This window comes from Scyliorhinus torazame, chromosome 7 (assembly GCF_047496885.1).
Source record: "Scyliorhinus torazame isolate Kashiwa2021f chromosome 7, sScyTor2.1, whole genome shotgun sequence".
Taxonomy (NCBI): domain Eukaryota; kingdom Metazoa; phylum Chordata; class Chondrichthyes; order Carcharhiniformes; family Scyliorhinidae; genus Scyliorhinus; species Scyliorhinus torazame.
The window spans coordinates 281,674,510-281,691,954 of NC_092713.1; the positions used below are offsets into that span (position 1 = coordinate 281,674,510).

Here is a 17,445-nt window from a genome sequence, read left to right on the forward strand (position 1 = left end):
TGATGTATCACTTGAATCTTCTAAGTATGAAACTTTTTACTTTAACTGTGACAGGCTAAGGTATCTCCAGCAGCTGCAGCAGTGAGGATGGGAGCAGAGGCGAGAGGCAGGAATATATAGAATGGCAACCCAAGCAGGTGAGAGGCAGGGATATAAAGTGTGGAAATCCAAGTCCCCAAGCAGCAATAAGGGATTTAGCTGCCCTAATATTAACTGGGGTAAGTACAGTGTAAAATAAACACTGTAAAAGAGTGCAGAATTCTCAAAATACTTTCAGAACCGTTTTTGGCCAGCACATAAGAAGTCCAACGAGAGAGGGGTAAATTTTTGAATTTGGTATCAGGGAGTGAACCTGGGCAGGTGAAAGGGGTACCAGTTGGACAGTATTTTACTGATACCTGTAGTTTTCATAAGGACATGTGTAGTCCACACTGAGTAAGAATAACAAACTTTGGTTTATTTACAATTAACTTATATACGACTCTCGGGCCATGCCTTCTCGGTCAATGTCTTACTGGCTGACATTTTACACACAGCTGAACGGAGTTCCCCCGCACTTCAGTCGGGGTCGGTGGGACCTCTACAAACGGGATGGGTCTGCACCTGGACCAGAGGGGTACCAATATTCTGGGGGGGAAATTTGCTAATGCTCTTCGGGAGGGTTTAAACTAGTTCAGCAGGGGCTTGGGAACCTGAATTGTAGCTCCAGTATACAGGAGGTTGAGAGTAGTGAGGCCATGAGTAGAGTTTCAAAGTTGCAGGAGTGTACCGGCAGGCAGGAAGGTGGTTTAAAGTGTGTCTTCTTCAATGTCAGGAGCATGCGGAATAAGGTGGGTGAACTTGCGGCATGGGTTGCTACCTGGGACTTCGATGTTGTGGCCATTTCGGAGACATGGATAGAGCAGGGACAGGAATGGTTGTTGCAGGTGCCGGGATTTAGATATTTCAGTAAGCTCAGGGAAGGTGGTAAAAGAGGGGGAGGGGTGGCATTGTTAGTCAAGGACAGTAGTACGGTGGCAGAAAGGACGTTTGATGAGGACTCGTCTACTGAGGTAGTATGGGCTGAGGTTAGAAACAGGAAAGGAGAGGTCACCCTGTTAGGGGTTTTCTATAGGCCTCCGAAAAGTTCCAGAGATGTAGAGGAGAGGATTGCAAAGATGATTCTGGATAGGAGCGAAAGCAACAGGGTAGTTGTTATGGGGGACTTTAACTTTCCAAATATTGACTGGAAACGCTATAGTTCGAGTACATTAGATGGGTCCGTTTTTGTCCAATGTGTGCAGGAGGGTTTCCTGACACAGTATGTAGATAGTCAAATGAGAGGCGAGGCCATATTGGATTTGGTACTGGGTAATGAACCAGGACAGGTGTTAGATTTGGAGGTAGGTGAGCACTTTGGTGATAGTGACCACAATTCGATTACGTTTACTTTAGTGATGGAAAGGGATAGGTATATACCGCAGGGCAAGAGTTATATCTGGGGGAAAGGCAATTATGATGCGATGAGGCAAGACTTAGGATACATCGGATGGAGAGGAAAACTGCAGGGGATGGGCACAATGGAAATGTGGAGCTTGTTCAAGGAACAGCTACTGCGTGTCCTTGATAAGTATGTACCTGTCAGGCAGGGAGGAAGTGGTCGAGTGAGGGAACCGTGGTTTACTAAAGCAGTCGAAACACTTGTCAAGAGGAAGAAGGAGACTTATGTAAAGATGAGACATGAAGGTTCAGTTAGGGCGCTCGAGAGTTACAAGTTAGCTAGGAAGGACCTAAAGAGAGAGCTAAGAAGAGCCAGGAGGGGTCATGAGAGGTCTTTGGCAAGTAGGATCAAGGATAACCTTAAAGCTTTCTATAGATATGTCAGGAATAAAAGAATGACTAGGGTAAGAGTAGGGCCAGTCAAGGACAGTAGTGGGAAGTTGTGCTTGGAGTCCGAGGAGATAGGAGAGGTGCTAAATGAATATTTTTCGTCAGCAGTCACACAGGAAAAAGACAATGTTGTCGAGGAGAATACTGAGATTCAGGCTACTAGACTAGAAGGGCTTGAGGTTCATAAGGAGGAGGTGTTAGCAATTCTGGAAAGTGTGAAAATAGATAAGTCACCTGGGCCGGATGGGATTTATCCTAGGATTTTCTGGGAAGCTAGGGAGGAGATTGCTGAGCCTTTGGCCTTGATCTTTAAGTCATCTTTGTCTACAGGAATAGTGCCAGAAGACTGGAGGATAGCAAATGTTGTCCCCTTGTTCAAGAAGGGGAGTAGAGATGACCCCGGTAACTATAGACCAGTGAGCCTTACTTCTGTTGTGGGAAAAATCTTGGAAAGGTTTATAAGAGATAGGATGTATAATCATCTGGAAAGGAATAATTTGATTAGAGATAGGCAACACGGTTTTGTGAAGGGTAGGTCGTGCCTCACAAACCTTATAGAGTTCTTTGAGAAGGTGACCAAACAGGTGGATGAGGGTAAAGCAGTTGATGCGGTGTATATGGATTTCAGTAAAGCGTTTGATAAGGTTCCCCACGGTAGGCTACTGCAGAAAATACGGAGGCATGGGATTCAGGGTGATTTAGCAGTTTGGATCAGAAATTGGCTAGCTGGAAGAAGACAAAGGGTGGTGGTGGATGGGAAATGTTCAGACTGGAGTCCAGTTACAAGTGGTGTGCCACAAGGATCTGTTTTGGGGCCACTGCTGTTTGTCATTTTTATAAATGACCTGGAGGAGAGTGTAGAAGGATGGGTGAGTAAATTTGCAGATGACACTAAAGTCGGTGGAGTTGTGGACAGTGCGGAAGGATGTTACAAGTTACAGAGGGACATAGATAAGCTGGGCTGAGAGGTGGCAAATGGAGTTTAATGCAGAAAAGTGTGAGGTGATTCATTTTGGAAGGAATAACAGGAAGACTGAGTACTGGGCTAATGGTAAGAACTTGGCAGTGTGGATGAGCAGAGAGATCTCGGTGTCCATGTACATAGATCCCTGAAAGTTGCCACCCAGGTTGAGAAGGTTGTTAAGAAGGCGTACGGTGTGTTAGCTTTTATTGGTAGAGGGATTGAGTTTAGGAGCCATGAGGTCATGTTGCAGCTATACAATACTCTGGTGCGGCCGCATTTGGAGTATTACATGCAATTTTGGTCGCCGCATTATAGGAAGGATGTGGAAGCATTGGAAAGGGTGCAGAGGAGAGTTACCAGAATGTTGCCTGGTATGGAGGGAAGATCTTATGAGGAAAGGCTGAGGGACTTGAGGCTCTTTTCGTTAGAGAGAAGAAGGTTAAGAGGTGACTTAATTGAGGCATACAAGATGATCAGAGGATTGGATAGGGTGGACAGTGAGAGCCTTTTTCCTCAGATGGTGATGTCTAGCACGAGGGGACATACCTTTAAATTGAGGGGAGATAGATATAAGACAGATGTCAGAGGTAGGTTCTTTACTCAGAGAGTAGTAAGGGCGTGGAATGCCCTGCCTGCAACAACAGTGGACTCGCCAACACTAAGGACATTCAAATGGTCATTGGATAGACATATGGACGATAAGAGAATAGTGTAGATGGGCTTTAGAGTGGTTTCACAGGTCGGCGCAACATCGAGGGCCGAAGGGCCTGTACTGCGCTGTAATGTTCTATGTTCTATGTTCAGTGGGGGAGCTGCTACTCCACAAGAGCCATGAGGAAGATAATCATTCCCACTCCTTAGGTCCTGTGCGGGGTATTACAGGAGTGATCACAGTTCTACTAGATTTAGATCAGTGATCAAAAACGTAAAGACACTGGGTGGGTGCGGAAGGTATATCTTGGCGGGGGGAGCCACCCGTGCTAGCTAACTAAAGTCGGCTAATGAATGGAGGTGAGATGAGAGGAGGGCTGCGGACATTGGAGCCTGGTTAGCAGGTTTCGATGGGCCTATGAGACGGGGGGGAAGGGGGGGGGGGAATGATTGATGCTGGTTGATGTTTTTTTGAGAGGAAATGTAGGAGGAGGTGTTCGGAGGGGGGAGAAGGGGTTCAATGTTAATAATAGATAGGGGGTGGATAAGAAGGGTGGGGGGGGGTGAGAGACCCCCAGTTAGGATAGTCACGTGGAACGTGAGGGGGTTAGGAGGTCCGGTCAAGGGTGCTTGCACATCTTAAAAGTTTGAAAGCCAATGTAGCAATGCTGCAGGAGACTCACTTGAGGGTGAAGGACCAGGTGAGACTTAAAAAGGGCTGGGTTAGTCAGGTGTTTCACTCTGGATTTGACGGAAGGGCTCGAGGGGTAGCGGTAATGGTCAGCAAAAGAATACGCTTCCAGATGGAGAACGTGGTGGCAGATCCGGGGGGTATTCCGACCCCTTAACCCCTTAGGGTGCAGTTTACGAACATGGAGATAAGTATGTTAGCAGGTCAGCTCCAGAGGGAAGCAGGACAAGGGAGATTGTTCAGGTGAGGGATAGGGCAGGGAAATTGGTGGTGGCTCCGGATCTGATTAACACGGTTTTGAGGAATTTTATGAGAGGTTGTACAGGTCAGAGCCACCTGGGGGAGACAGTGAGATGCAGGAATTTCTAGATTGGTTAGAGTACCCGAGGGTAGGGGAGGGGGACAGGGCTGCATTAGAAGGAGCAATAGTTGAGCAGGAGATAAAGGATGTGATTGGGAGGATGCAGTCGGGGAAGGTGGCGGGGCCGGATGGGTTTCCGGTGGAATATTATAAAAAATTCAAGGATAAGCTGGCACCCCTGATCGTGGGGATGTTTGAAGAGGCAATAGGGAGGGGGGTGTTGCCACAAACCTTGGGGCAGGCATCGACTGCCCTGTTGCTAAAAAAAGATAAGGATCCGACGGAGTGCGGGTCGTATAGGCCCATATCGTTTCTGAATGTGGACGCAAAAGTATTGGCGAAGGTACTGGCGGGTAAGTTTGGAGGAGTGCCTCCCGAAGGTGATAGGTGAAGATCAGACGGGGTTTGTGAAAGGGAGGCAGCTCTTTTCAAACGTTAGAAGGGTATTGAACGTCGTTATGGCACCGGCAGAGGGGAAGGAAACCGAGGTGGTTGTGGCATTGGACGCTGAGAAGGTGTTTGATCGGGTAGAATGGGGGTACTTGATGGCAGTTCTGGAGCGGTTTGGGATTGGACCAAGACTTGTGAACTGGGTAAAGCTACTATATAAGGAGCCGAGGGCGAGTGTCCGCACAAACAACATCAGCTCGAGTAACTTTTCTCTCCACCGTGGGACTAGGCAGGGATGTCCTATGTCCTCCCTGCTGTTTGCACTCGCGATTGAGCCGTTCGCCATCGCATTAAGAAGTTTGGGGCTATGGAAAGGAATAGTGCGGGGGGGGGGGGGGGGGGAGAATAGAGCATAGGGTGTCCATATATGCCGATGATTTGCTGTTATACGTGTCGGAACCGAGTTTGTCGCTAGGGGGATTATTGGAGCTGCTTCGAGTGTTTGGGCCTGTCTCGGTGTACAAACTAAATCTAGACAAGAGTGAGTATTTTGTGGTGTGTCGGCCGGGGGTGGGGGCAGGTGTGGGGGGGCTGCCATTCCGTAGGGCAGGGACTCGCTTTAGGTACCTGGGGGTGCAGGTTGCCCGGGATTTGGGGGGGGGGCTCCGCAGGTACAACATTTCTAGTTTGGTGGGGAGAATGAAAGCTGATCTGGCAAGGTGGGATGGTCTCCCTCTGTCACTGGCGGGTCGGGCACAGGCGGTTAAAATGAACGTGCTGCCGCGATTTCTGTTTATTTTTCAATGCCTGCCGATTTTCCTGCCAAAGGCTTTTTTCAGAGAGATTGAGGGAAGGATTACTTCGTTCATATGGGGAGGGAAGGTGGCCAGAGTTAGAAAGGTGCTGCTACAGAGGGGAAGGCAGGCAGGGGGTTTGGGTCTTCCGAACCTGATGTATTACTACTGGGCGGCGAATGTGGAGAAGGCGCGGAGCTGGGTCAGAGGGGTTGATTCCCAGTGGGTCAGAATGGAGGAGAGTTTGTGCAGGGGGTCGGGATTGAAAGCACTGGCAACAGCACCGTTCCCGATAGCCCTGGGGAAGTACTCAGGGAGTCCCGTAATAATAGCTTCATTGAGAATTTGGAGGCAGTTTCGCCAACACTTCGGGTTGGGGGCATGGTCAAGGGAAATGCCGATTCGGGGGAACCACAGATTTGAGCCATGGAGGAGGAATGGAAATTTTCAGAAATGGGAGGAGAAGGGGATTAAGACACAAAAAGATTTGTTTCTTAGGGGTTGGTTTGCAGGGCTGAAGGAGCTGGAAGCAAAGTAGAGTCTGGAGCAGGGGTAAATGTTTAGATACATGCAGGTTTGAGATTTTGCCAGAAAGGAGATACAGAGCTTCCCAGTGGAGCCAGCCTCCACATTGCTGGAGGAGATGCTGACGACAGGGGGGCTGGAGAAGGGGGTAGTGTTAGCGGTTTATGGAGCTATTTTGGAAGAGGAGAAGGCACCACTGGAAGGGATCAAAGCAAAGTGGGAGAAAGAGTTGGGAGAGGATATGGAGGAGGAGTTCTGGTGTGAGGTGCTCCGGAGAGTGAATGCCTCCACCTCGTGCACGAGGTTGGGGCTGATACAGCTGAAGGGGGTAGACAGAGCACAACTCACGAGGGCGAGGATGAGCCGATTCTTTGAAGGAGTAGAAGATGTGTGTGAACATTGAGGAGGCCCCTGCTAATCACGTTCATATGATTTGGTCCTGTCCAAAGCTAGAGGATTGCTGGAAGGCGCATGTGAAACTGGACCCGGGCCCCTGGGTGGCCATATTCGGGGTGTCGGACCAGCCAGGGTTGGAAACAGGTGCTGAGGCAGATGTTGTAGCCTTTGCCTCGTTGATCGCTTGAAGGCGGATCCTGATAGGTAGCAGAGCAACCTCTCCACCCTGTGCCCTGGCGTGGCAGGGGGGACTTGTTGGAATTCTTGACTCTTGAGAAGGTTAAGTTTGAACTGAGGGGAAGGATGGAGGGGTTATACAATTCATGGGGGTTATTCATCATGCACTTTCAAGAACTGGATAACATCGAACATTGGTTGGGGGGGGTGGGTGGGAGGGTTGGGTGGAGGGGGGCGGTGTGTGTTGATGGTGACTATGGGTGATTCCGGATTCCTTTTTGTCATTTGTTCATGTGAACACGTGGGCTAATGTTTGGGGTTTGGTGGGAGGATGGGATCTTTGTTATTGGTATGGGGATTGACATATTTGTTACTGATTATTGTTTGTTGCTGGTGGGTGTAAATTTGGGAGAAAATGTGAAAAAGGAGAATATAAACAAGAGCAAAAGTTTTAATTTGGGCAATGAGCCAATTTTGCTGAGCTGAGACTTTTTAAAAATTCATTCATGGGATGTGGGTATTGCTGGCTCGGCCAACATTCATTGTCCTTCCCTAATTGCACTCGAGAAGGTGGTGGTGAGCTGCCTTCTTGAACTGCTGCAGTCCATATGATTTGGCAAAAAGTGGACTGAAAACAAATCACTATAGCAGCAGCAAGGGCCATTCAAAGATGAGCTAAAGGTTCAGATCAAATATGTTCTCACAAAGAAATAGTACGAAGTCTTACAACACCAGGTTAAAGTCCAACAGGTTTGTTTCGATGTCACTAGCTTTCAGAGCGCTGCTCCTTCCTCAGGTGAATGAAGAGGTATGTTCCAGAAACACATATATAGACAAATTCAAAGATGCCAAACATTGCTAGGAATGCGACCATTAGCAGGTGATTAAATCTTTACAGATCCAGAGATGGGGTAACCCCAGGTTAAAGAGGTGTGAATTGTATCAAGCCAGGACAGTTGGTAGGATTTTGCAGGCCAGATGGTGGGGGATGAATGTAATGCGACATGAATCCCAGGTCCCGGTTGAGGCCGCACTCATGTGTGCAGAACTTGGCTATAAGTTTCTGCTCGGCGTACTGTGCTCACCCCAGTCCAACGCCGGCATCTCCACATCACAAAGAAATAGTGAGGGATTCACCAATCCAGACTCCCTCGATGTCAAAGAGCATAGCGAGTAAGAAATGGCAAAAAGAGAAAGTTTGTGCCAAATCGCAACACTGTAGAAATCCTAAAGGAGTTTAAAGAGGTAAGCATGCTACTACCCACAGGCAAAATAATGGCATACGTAAACATAATGCCCCAAAATAACTATAGACACATAATCAGAGTTTGATGTCAATTCTGATTAACATGGGGTAGCCAGGGAGCTGGAGGAACAATTATGTACATGCACCTACCCTTTCGTCCAAATTAAGAAAACATTTTGGACAATCTAAAACTAGATGGCTGTCCTGGCAGAATTCTAGATCAGGAAAACACTAGCAAAGGGTGTTGACTGGGATTTGTACATCAGTTATCTAGGAGGTTGGCTCCCATGTTTCTGTAATTTGAACATTCTTCCTGTGTCTGCGTGGGTTTCTTCCGGTTTCCTCCCGCAGTCCAAAGATGTGCAGGCTAGGTGAATTGACATGCTAAAATTGCCACTTCGTGTTCAAAGATGTGAAGTTTAGGTGGGGTTATGGGGATAGGGCGGGGAGTTGTCCTAGGTAGCGTGCTCTTTCAGAGGGTCAGCGCAGACTCAATGGGCCGAATGGCCGGGATTCTATGGAATGGCAGCTTTACAACGCAACACTGGCGAGCTTCTTACTTTTATCTTCACGTTAGATGTGATCAGAGCAGTGGTCACACCTGGCAATAGTGTAATAAATGATGCGCACAATAGAAATAGATTTGCAATGGAAGATAAAACATGTGCTGTGCATGATAAAATTGTGAACTTGTTCATGAAAAACATGATGCCAGGTTGACACATCTCATCTGCATTGAATCTCCATACTCTTACTTTAAAATATAAGCTGTTCAGTGGAGAGAAGCTTGTAAGCAGAGTTGGAGTCAACCAGCCAACCAGTTTGGCACTTAGGGACAGAGCAAACACTTCTTGGCCAGTTGGATAAGATGAAGCGTCAGATCAAGCCCAAAATGAGGTGCAATGCCTTTTCTTGCCAGTTTGGATCTTGCATGTCTCGCTTGTGGAGACCATGAATTAGATTCAATTTGAAATGTTTTTGGGAGCAAGCAAGGAAATGGGTTAAGGACATATTTTGTCTTTCTCCTTTCAGATACTTGGGAACTGCAATCTGGGCAGGCAGTGGCATGGGAAGGTTATATCCAAGAGGAGCAGCAAAGTGATGATGACAAAACATCACACACCCAGCCCCCAGTTCAGGTACATGGTAATGTGCGTTCTTTAGAGGTTAGCACAGAGGCAGGGTGTGTATTTGGTGACTCATTGGGCGTGACAGGCCTGCAACCAAGGCAATGGGCTAGGGCCACATGTGAGTTTTGCTGCAGAGGGTAGATTGAAATAAGAACTTTGGTGGGAAGACATACAGAGAAAGGGTATGCACACAGAATGCTTGAATTGTTGCGTGGCTTGCAATAAATTCTGCTGTCACTAACAAGTAGGTTGGACCAGTCTGACTTCAATCTGGCACAGGGCTTTGTGCAGAGCTTGAAGCCAAGGAGGTATTGGCCAAGTCCAGAAGAACACTTGCAGACCTAAGCATGATGCAGCGCCTGAAGGCCGACATCTCAGCTTTCAATGCAGCACATGCAGGAGCCACAAAATATCTGAGCGTTACGGTGGAAGCTTAGACCAAGGGTCATGCCACCTCACTTTGCTGTCACGGCTGCAGGTACCAATGCTCAAGACGTCTTGCAAGCAATGTTGCTGCAAAGGTGCACATGTGTACAGCTGTGCAGCAGCCTTTAAGGTACCGTGTAGACGTTGCTCCGTGATAATGCACGTGGTTGCACAAATATAGGTAAAGGAACCATGCACTACAAAAACAACAAAGCTGTGGATGGGAACTAAATCTGGAAGGGAAAATTCCTTGCAGGATACCACAGCCTTGCATCAATCTCCTTCTAATAATAATCATCTTTATTATTGTCACAAGTAGGCTTACATTAACACTGCAATGAAGTTACTGTGAAAATCACCTAGTGGCCACACTATGGCGCCTGTTCGGGTACACTGAGGGAGAATTCAGAATGTCCAATTCACATAATATGGACATCTTTTCGGACATGTTGGAGGATACTGGAGCACCCGGTGGAAACCCAAGCAGACACGGGGAGGATGTGCAGACTGTACACAGACAGTGACTCAAGCCAGGAATCGAAGCTGGGACTCTGGCGCTGTGAAGCAACAGTGCTAACCACTGTGCTACCATGCTGCCAATATTCATTCTTTTGTGCTCTGCCCAAAGTCAGTCGGTTCGTTTTCTGCGACCGGGTCAGCCTGAGCTCGTTCCTTGGCTACTTCTTTTCCAGTGATGGCTTGCCACGGACTTCTATTTTCAAGGTCGGGTGAGGAGGCAGGTTCCAAGTCCATCCCAGCTAGAACAGGGATCAAACTAACACTGTTGGTATTATTTTGAACCAAGCACTAGTCGTCTAGCCAACTAAACCAACTTGTCCTCTTCCAGCAATCGAGTCTCCAACTGGTTACTCTGATTATTCTTTTTTTTGGGGGGTGTTTATTTTGGATTTGGGTGTTTATCTCGGGGTTTGGGGTGTTTATTTGTGTTGGGGTGTTTCGTTACTCTGATTATTCAAGGACTGCTCAGGAAAATGGCAGTGGCTCTGTAGTTCTTGAACCTTACCAGTGCCTTTGCGCTTGCCTCTCAGCGCAGACTGCTGCTACCCTCACAGCCACAGGGATAGCACTGTGTAGGAGCCCTACACCAGGCAACGTCTTCTGTAAGACAGGGACCTAGGGAATGCACAAGCATGATGAGAAGACTTTTTCTGGAATATTGGATGATCTGTCTGTTAAAAGTTTTTTTGGAATGGTTGCTTTGTGGTGCAATTTGTCTGAGTACCTAGCCAAGAAATAGCTGCATGGTCAGTAACTGAGGTAAGCAATGATGTTCCTTGTGATGGCAATGATGCTCCATGCAATAGCAATGATGTTCCATGCAATAGCAATGATGTTCCATGCAAGGGTAGCAGCAGTCTGCATTGACAGGCACGAGCAAAGGCACTGATAAGGTTCAAGAACTACAAAACTAATGCCCAGGGCTGTGCTTTCATGATTGTGAGATTATGCAGGATACAGTAGACCACAAACTCCAATCAGTAGCTTAGGGCGGCGCCAGAGGAGTCCAGCTAGCAGAACCATTGTATGAGCAACACAGTCTGCCCAAAGATGTTCCATGTGACAGCAATGATGCTCCACACAATAGCAATGATGTCCCATGTGACAGCAATGATGTTCCATGTGACAGCAATGATACTCCATGCAATAGCAATGATGTCCCATGTGACAGCAATGATGTTCCTTGTGACAGCAATGATGGTCCATGCAATAGCAATAATGTTCCATTCGACAGTAATGATGTTCCATGCAATAGCAATGATGCTCCATACGACGGCAATGACGTTCCTTGTGACGGCAATGATGTTCTAGGTGACAGCAATGATGTTCCTTGTGACGGCAATGATGTTCTAGGTGACAGCAATGATGTTCCTTGTGACGGCAATGATGTTCTATGTGACGGCAATGATGTTTTATGTGACAGCAATGATGTTCCATGCGACAGCAATGTCTCTAATTAAACACATGCTGGCCATGTCAGGCTGGGTTGTGGCTCTTAAATGCCCCACTGAAATGGCCTAGCAAGCCATTCACTTCAAGGGCAATTATCTATGACCAACAAAGGCTGACTTTGTCAGCCAGGCCCACATCCCATCAAATAATAAGGAAAGAAAATCACTGAACCCAGATGCTCCTTATTACACTAGTCCTTTCAGTTCTGCTGTCACCTCCAGCCAAGACGGGCCTTTTCCTGATGATTGCTGTGAAAAGAATGTGATGGAGTTCTGACACTGCCTCCAAGTGAACCTCAAGACCACACTGGCTTGGGTTGCCTGTTGTTCTGGTGGCCCGCTGTTCTTCTCCTTGTGCCATCTCTCATTAAACTGGCAACCGCAATAATGGCAGGTGGCTCCTTTTTAAAACATCAATGTCTCGTTGCAGCCCACTTACTCCCCATCTCTGTTGCCCCTATTTGGACAGCGAGTGCACCCCCTGGTGGATTGACTTGCCTGTTTAAAATCACATCGGCTCTCAGGGGCCGACGCAAGACGGGGTCAGAATCCAAAAATTCTACCTCGTGATTTTGGGTCCTGCTATTCCTAAAGTTTTAGGCATACATTTACTCAGAAAGGACATCCATGAAGGAAACTTGTGTTTTCTGGGTACCTTTAGCTCTGGAATAAAAGCTGCAAAAAAATGTAACCAAACTGAAGTATCACATCATTTGTATGTTTAGGATTTTATATTGTGTTTCCTTCAGCTGGAGCCAGGTTTCAGTATTATAAGTATGGTGTATTAATAACAAGAATAATGTTAATTCTGTTATGAAACATGATCAATGACTTTGAACCCCATGTGTCTATTTGAACTGAAGTTCTGGGGCTACAGATCTAGCTGTAGTTTAAATAGTTTTTAAATAGTTTAATGTCAATAATGCCAACCTTAAGCAGTTTGTGCTGTGACTATTTTCTCCCAATGGCTGTGAAATAAGTTTAGGATTACATGAACACAGAAACCCTTAAACCATTCATGAGATTGCATCAGTGTGCACGGCCTTTAAAGATACTGCCCAAGAAACAGAATTCCAACCATCTACCGTCTCATCTTGCCCTTCATTATTAATATTGTATAATTACCCTTTTAAAAGAATAAAAACTGGAAATACCTCATTTCCTTAGACACAATCAGCATTTAACATTGGTTAAAATGCTTCCTAATGGCATCTTAGCTGAGTGGCAGCCTATGGATCAGAAAATAAAGGTTCAAAACAATGTTCCCTTTGCATTTTCCCTGTGTGTGGCCTGTTTATTTGAAATGTGCGATACGTTACATTTGTTTGCGTGACAACACATATGTAACATTACCTGAGGCTTGGTTAGCTAAATTGGCTGGATGGCTGGTTCATGATGCGGAGCAATGACAACAGCGTGGGTTCAATTCCCGTACCGGCTGAGGTTATCCATGAAACCCACCTTCTTAACCTTGCCACTTGCCTGAGATGTAGTGATCGATGATCCTCAGGTTAAATCACCACTTTTGAGAGAGAATGCTGACTGGTGGAGAGCAACCTATGGTCCTTGGGCACTCACTTTCTTTCATCTTAAATGAAACAACTCATGAGGGGCCTGTGTGGCACCTCTCAGATTTCTGTATGACCGCGCACGCATGCAGCTTAGGGGGAAGGTTGGTTCAAGTCCCTCTCCCAGACTCGAGTACACAATATAGGCTGACCATTCAGCGCAGTGCTGGCGGAAAACTGCATGGTGGAAGCTGGAGCTTTTCAAATGGGGCAGCACAGTGGCTAGCACCATGGACCCAGGTTCATTCCTTGGGTGACTGTCTGTGTGGAGTTTGTACATTCTACCCGTGTCTGCGTGGGTTTCCTCCGGTTGTTCCGGTTTCCTCCCATCCTTGTGTGCGTGGGTTTCCTCCCACAGTCCAAAGATGTGCAGGTTAGGTGGATTGGCCATGCTAAGTTGCCCTTAGTGTCCAAAATTGCCCTTGGTGTTTGGTGAGGTTACTCGGTTATGGGGTTATGGGGATAGGGTGGAGGTGTGGGCTTTAGTAGGGTACTCTTTCCAAGAGCCAGTGCAGACTCGATGGGCCGAATGGCCTCCTTCTGCACTGTAACTTCTATGTCTATGTCTATAGTCCAAAGATGTGAAGGATAGGTGGATTGGCCATGCTAAAATTAACCCTTTGTGTCCAAAGTTGTGCTGGTTAGGTGGGGTCACAGGGATAGGATGGGGAGGTGAGCCTGGGTAGGATGCTCTTTCAGAGAATGAGTGCAGGCACGATGGGCTGTCGAGATTCTATGAGATGTGATGTTCAGACCGTGTGGGTCTGCTCAACTAGCCATAAAAGGTCGCATGGCACTCTCTAAAAAACAGCCCCAAGTTCTCAAAGTGTCCTGATCAATACATACCCCTCAGCTAGCTCCCTCAAAACAGATTAACTGATTATTTATTCCATAGGCTTTTCACAGCACCTTTGCTCTGTTCAACTGATTGTCAAGTAGGCGAAAGCACCAGTGACCATTTCAAACAAACACCTAACTGTCTGGGAAGTATTTTGTGATGTCCTGAGGAGTTGAAAGGTGCTATGTTAACAAAATCCTTGTGTTTATTCTATCCTTACTTGGCAAGATAGAAATGTGCTGTATCAAAAGAACTAGCACAAATGGCAGAACAGTGCTAAATATACAACCATTGCACGATCAGGCTTACATATTTAGTGAAGTAGCACAACAGGAGTACCACCACAGAGGGGACGAAGCAAGCTTGAACATTTCGCTTTTTAAAAAAAAAAGCGTACACATGTTAAAGTTTGAAATTGAAACGCATTTATAGCGCGATGGAATCAGCAGAGTGACACAGTCTCATCACTGGTCGTGTTGTTGTGCTCGACTTGGAAATATAAACATGGTAAAATTCCTTGGGAGCTATTACCATGACAACACTGACCTTTAAAAATAAATTAACTGCAGCGAGTGGCTCCTTGTTAGTTACTTCAGAATCAGCTCGTCTTCACAGGCGGAGCAATGATTTCCGCAGAGAGCCTCTCTTCAAACAACTCCTATCTGGACAAATGCAATGTTCTCCACGGTGCAGAAATGCAAGCAGGTCTTTGCCGAGAGAATCATTTACCCCTTGTTTAAAAAGTTGCACACTGATGTGCAAGCTGACAAATGCACTTCAGAACCGCGAGGAGATCTTTTGGTGCAAGAGGCTGGAGAATTACAGAACTTTTGTGTGTCTGAGTCGAGCACACAGCAAATAAGTGGAACTACATTCCAGCCTGCAAACTACTATACATTACTACCGTAGAAAATTCTAATCACAGTTATTTCGGTTAACGCCGTGAGGTAAAGAAAAGGCGCAAAACTCACCAGAAGTCTAGAGCTAATGAACTGACACTGGTTAACAGTAGGTGCAATAGCGGCTCACAGGAAACCTGAATGACGTGAGCCTTTCAGCATCCATAGAGAGAGAGCCAGAATGACATATTTCTTTGCTGACATCCCTTATTTAACAAACAAAACAAAAACGACCCACATTCTTGCCCGACTTCAAAGGAGGACAGTCCTGGTACTGTTCGACTGCAACTGGGGGTGAAGATGGAGAGCAGCCAAACAGCAGCAGCACGTCAGATTATAAACAGCATTCCATCAGCAGTGATCCACTACACACACACTGTTATAAAGAATTCTAAAATAATCTTGGCAGTTTAGGCCTCCAGTAGGAAGCATGGTGTGAAGAATGAGATCACCTCTGCAAAGCGAATTAAGAAAAGTTCCTTTCCCAATTGCTTGAATGAATTAAATGTTCCAAAGGCTGACTAAAGACATGCTTTGATCCTAAACCGATGTGCCAACAAATCTCAGATATATTTGAGTTTAATTGTATCACCTGCTAATTGGGACAAATGCAGATTTAAGCTCATTGATGGCTCACGTTTGCAAGTCTCGGGGGCTGGTGCTCAAAGTAATATTTAATGCTTCTCTAAATAGCTCGATTCCCTTTGTTTGAAACTATTGGCTGATTTATCCTCTTTTTTCCCAGGCAGTGCTGCTTCATTCCCCCGGGTTGTTCCTCCCCTGCAGTGTTTATCTTCCAAAGCTCCATGACGATATGTCCTTGTCCACCTTGCATTCAGGGGTGATTGTCAGACTACTGGAATTGACCTCAATGTCCCTTACCTTAAGAATGGGAAAATCAGCTTAGGTTCCTGTTCTTGATTCAGAATAATCAAACGTTTACAGCACTAAAAAGGGCAACTTGGAGCATCATGCCCCTGCCGACCAGAAAATGAGCCCCCCAGCCTAAACCCACTTTCCAGCATTCATTCTGCAGCCCTGCAAGTTGTGGCACTTCAGGGGCACATCCAGACACTTTTGAATGAGTTGATGATTTTTGCTTCGACAACCCTTGCAGGCAGTCCGTCATTTGAGATGAGTTGAAAACATTAAATTGTGATAAAATATAGAAATCTATACCCAAACTGGAAAAATGTGAAAAGTTGGATTATTACACAATATTCCTTTTCTTCCCCTTTAGCTTAATTACACACATGTTTTAGGATTTACATGGATTGCAAAGTACAACTTTTAAAAAAAATTTAGAGTATCCAATTATTTTTTTTTCCAATTAAGGGGCAATTTAGCGTGACCAATCCACCTAACCTGCACATCTTTGGGTTGTGGGGGTGAAACCCGCAAACACGGGGAGAATGTGCAAACTCCACACAGACAGTGACAAAGTATAACTTAAGCTGCAATGGTCTCATTAACACACAAGGTCCCATTTAAGCACACAAGTCGACTGTGGTCAAATACACACTCCACTCTGAATCTAAGTTAGTGTCTGTGGATTTCTCTTCAGAATCCCCCTCAAATGATTGTCACATGAGAGTTCCCAAACACCACTCCCAAAAACTCGCTTTAAAACATTCTCTCAATATGATGCTTTCCCTTAGTGGTTTGCACTCCAAAATCCAGTCCAGGTTTTCCAAATGTCACTTTTAAACAAAGCTTCTACTCCATTTAACTGCAAATCCAGTCCAAGTGTCCAACTCTTCATATAAGATGCATTTGTCTTGACTGCTGTGCAAACTGGTCACAATTGCTTTAACTTTCAATTCTCCCCCAATCCTAGTAAAATGGCATCACATGTTTCATTTACCTCTGAAGTCTGCTGGCCACCTTTAAATCTAGTTACTGCAACGGTCTCTTTAACTCAGAACACTTTGTTTACTCTTCCTTGAGTTCTTCTGAATAATACTTGCTCTCTGTTCTCTTAACTTCAGCCCTAGAGATTGTGTCCCAATTCCCTGGTTATCTGGACTGTTACTAATTACTTGGGAGCATGTCTCTATGCACCTCCCTTCTCCTGTCCAGCTTCTCCTGGCAGAGTTGAGAGATGTTCATTCCCCTCCCCAGTGCCCTGTCTCCAACTGCCAACAAATTCAACTAAAAACCATAAACAAAGGAAATCCCTTCCCTCTGGAAAGTGGCCCTGCTACTAAGCAATTACTTATTTTTATTATTTCTTAATCCATAACCCTCTCTCAGAAATAGAGACACAGTTGGAACTTAAGCATCCCCCACATGTACAAACACCTTGGCCCAGCATGAATCTAATTGTAGATTTTACCCTTCTCGGCACAGAAACATTAAATTAAACCCAAACTATACCTTTTTTTAAAGGTTTTTATTGAGTTTTCATGTCTTGTATTTCGCAGTTCCTAGGTTACCTATCACCAAAAAATCATACCTTATTTTTAAAGCTTATCAATACAAACAAAGCCCTTAAAAACTACCTTTGTGAGCAGCACGGTGGCACAGTGGTTAGCATTGCTGCCTCACGGC

At 46.0% G+C, this 17,445-nt stretch overlaps 1 protein-coding gene across 4 annotated transcripts in view; it reads right to left on the reverse strand.

The window, feature by feature from the left end:
* Positions 1–17,445, reverse strand: part of LOC140427072 (protein Shroom1-like) — a 145,575-nt gene that overhangs the window by 72,448 nt on the left and 55,682 nt on the right. The window contains exon 1 of one of the 4 annotated variants that reach the window (XM_072512551.1): positions 12,745–12,803. The exons of the other annotated variants lie outside the window; for them this stretch is intronic. The gene's annotated coding sequence lies outside the window, so the exon portion shown is untranslated. Of the gene's footprint in view, positions 1–12,744; positions 12,804–17,445 lie in introns of those variants that run through there. 4 annotated transcript variants of the gene reach the window in all.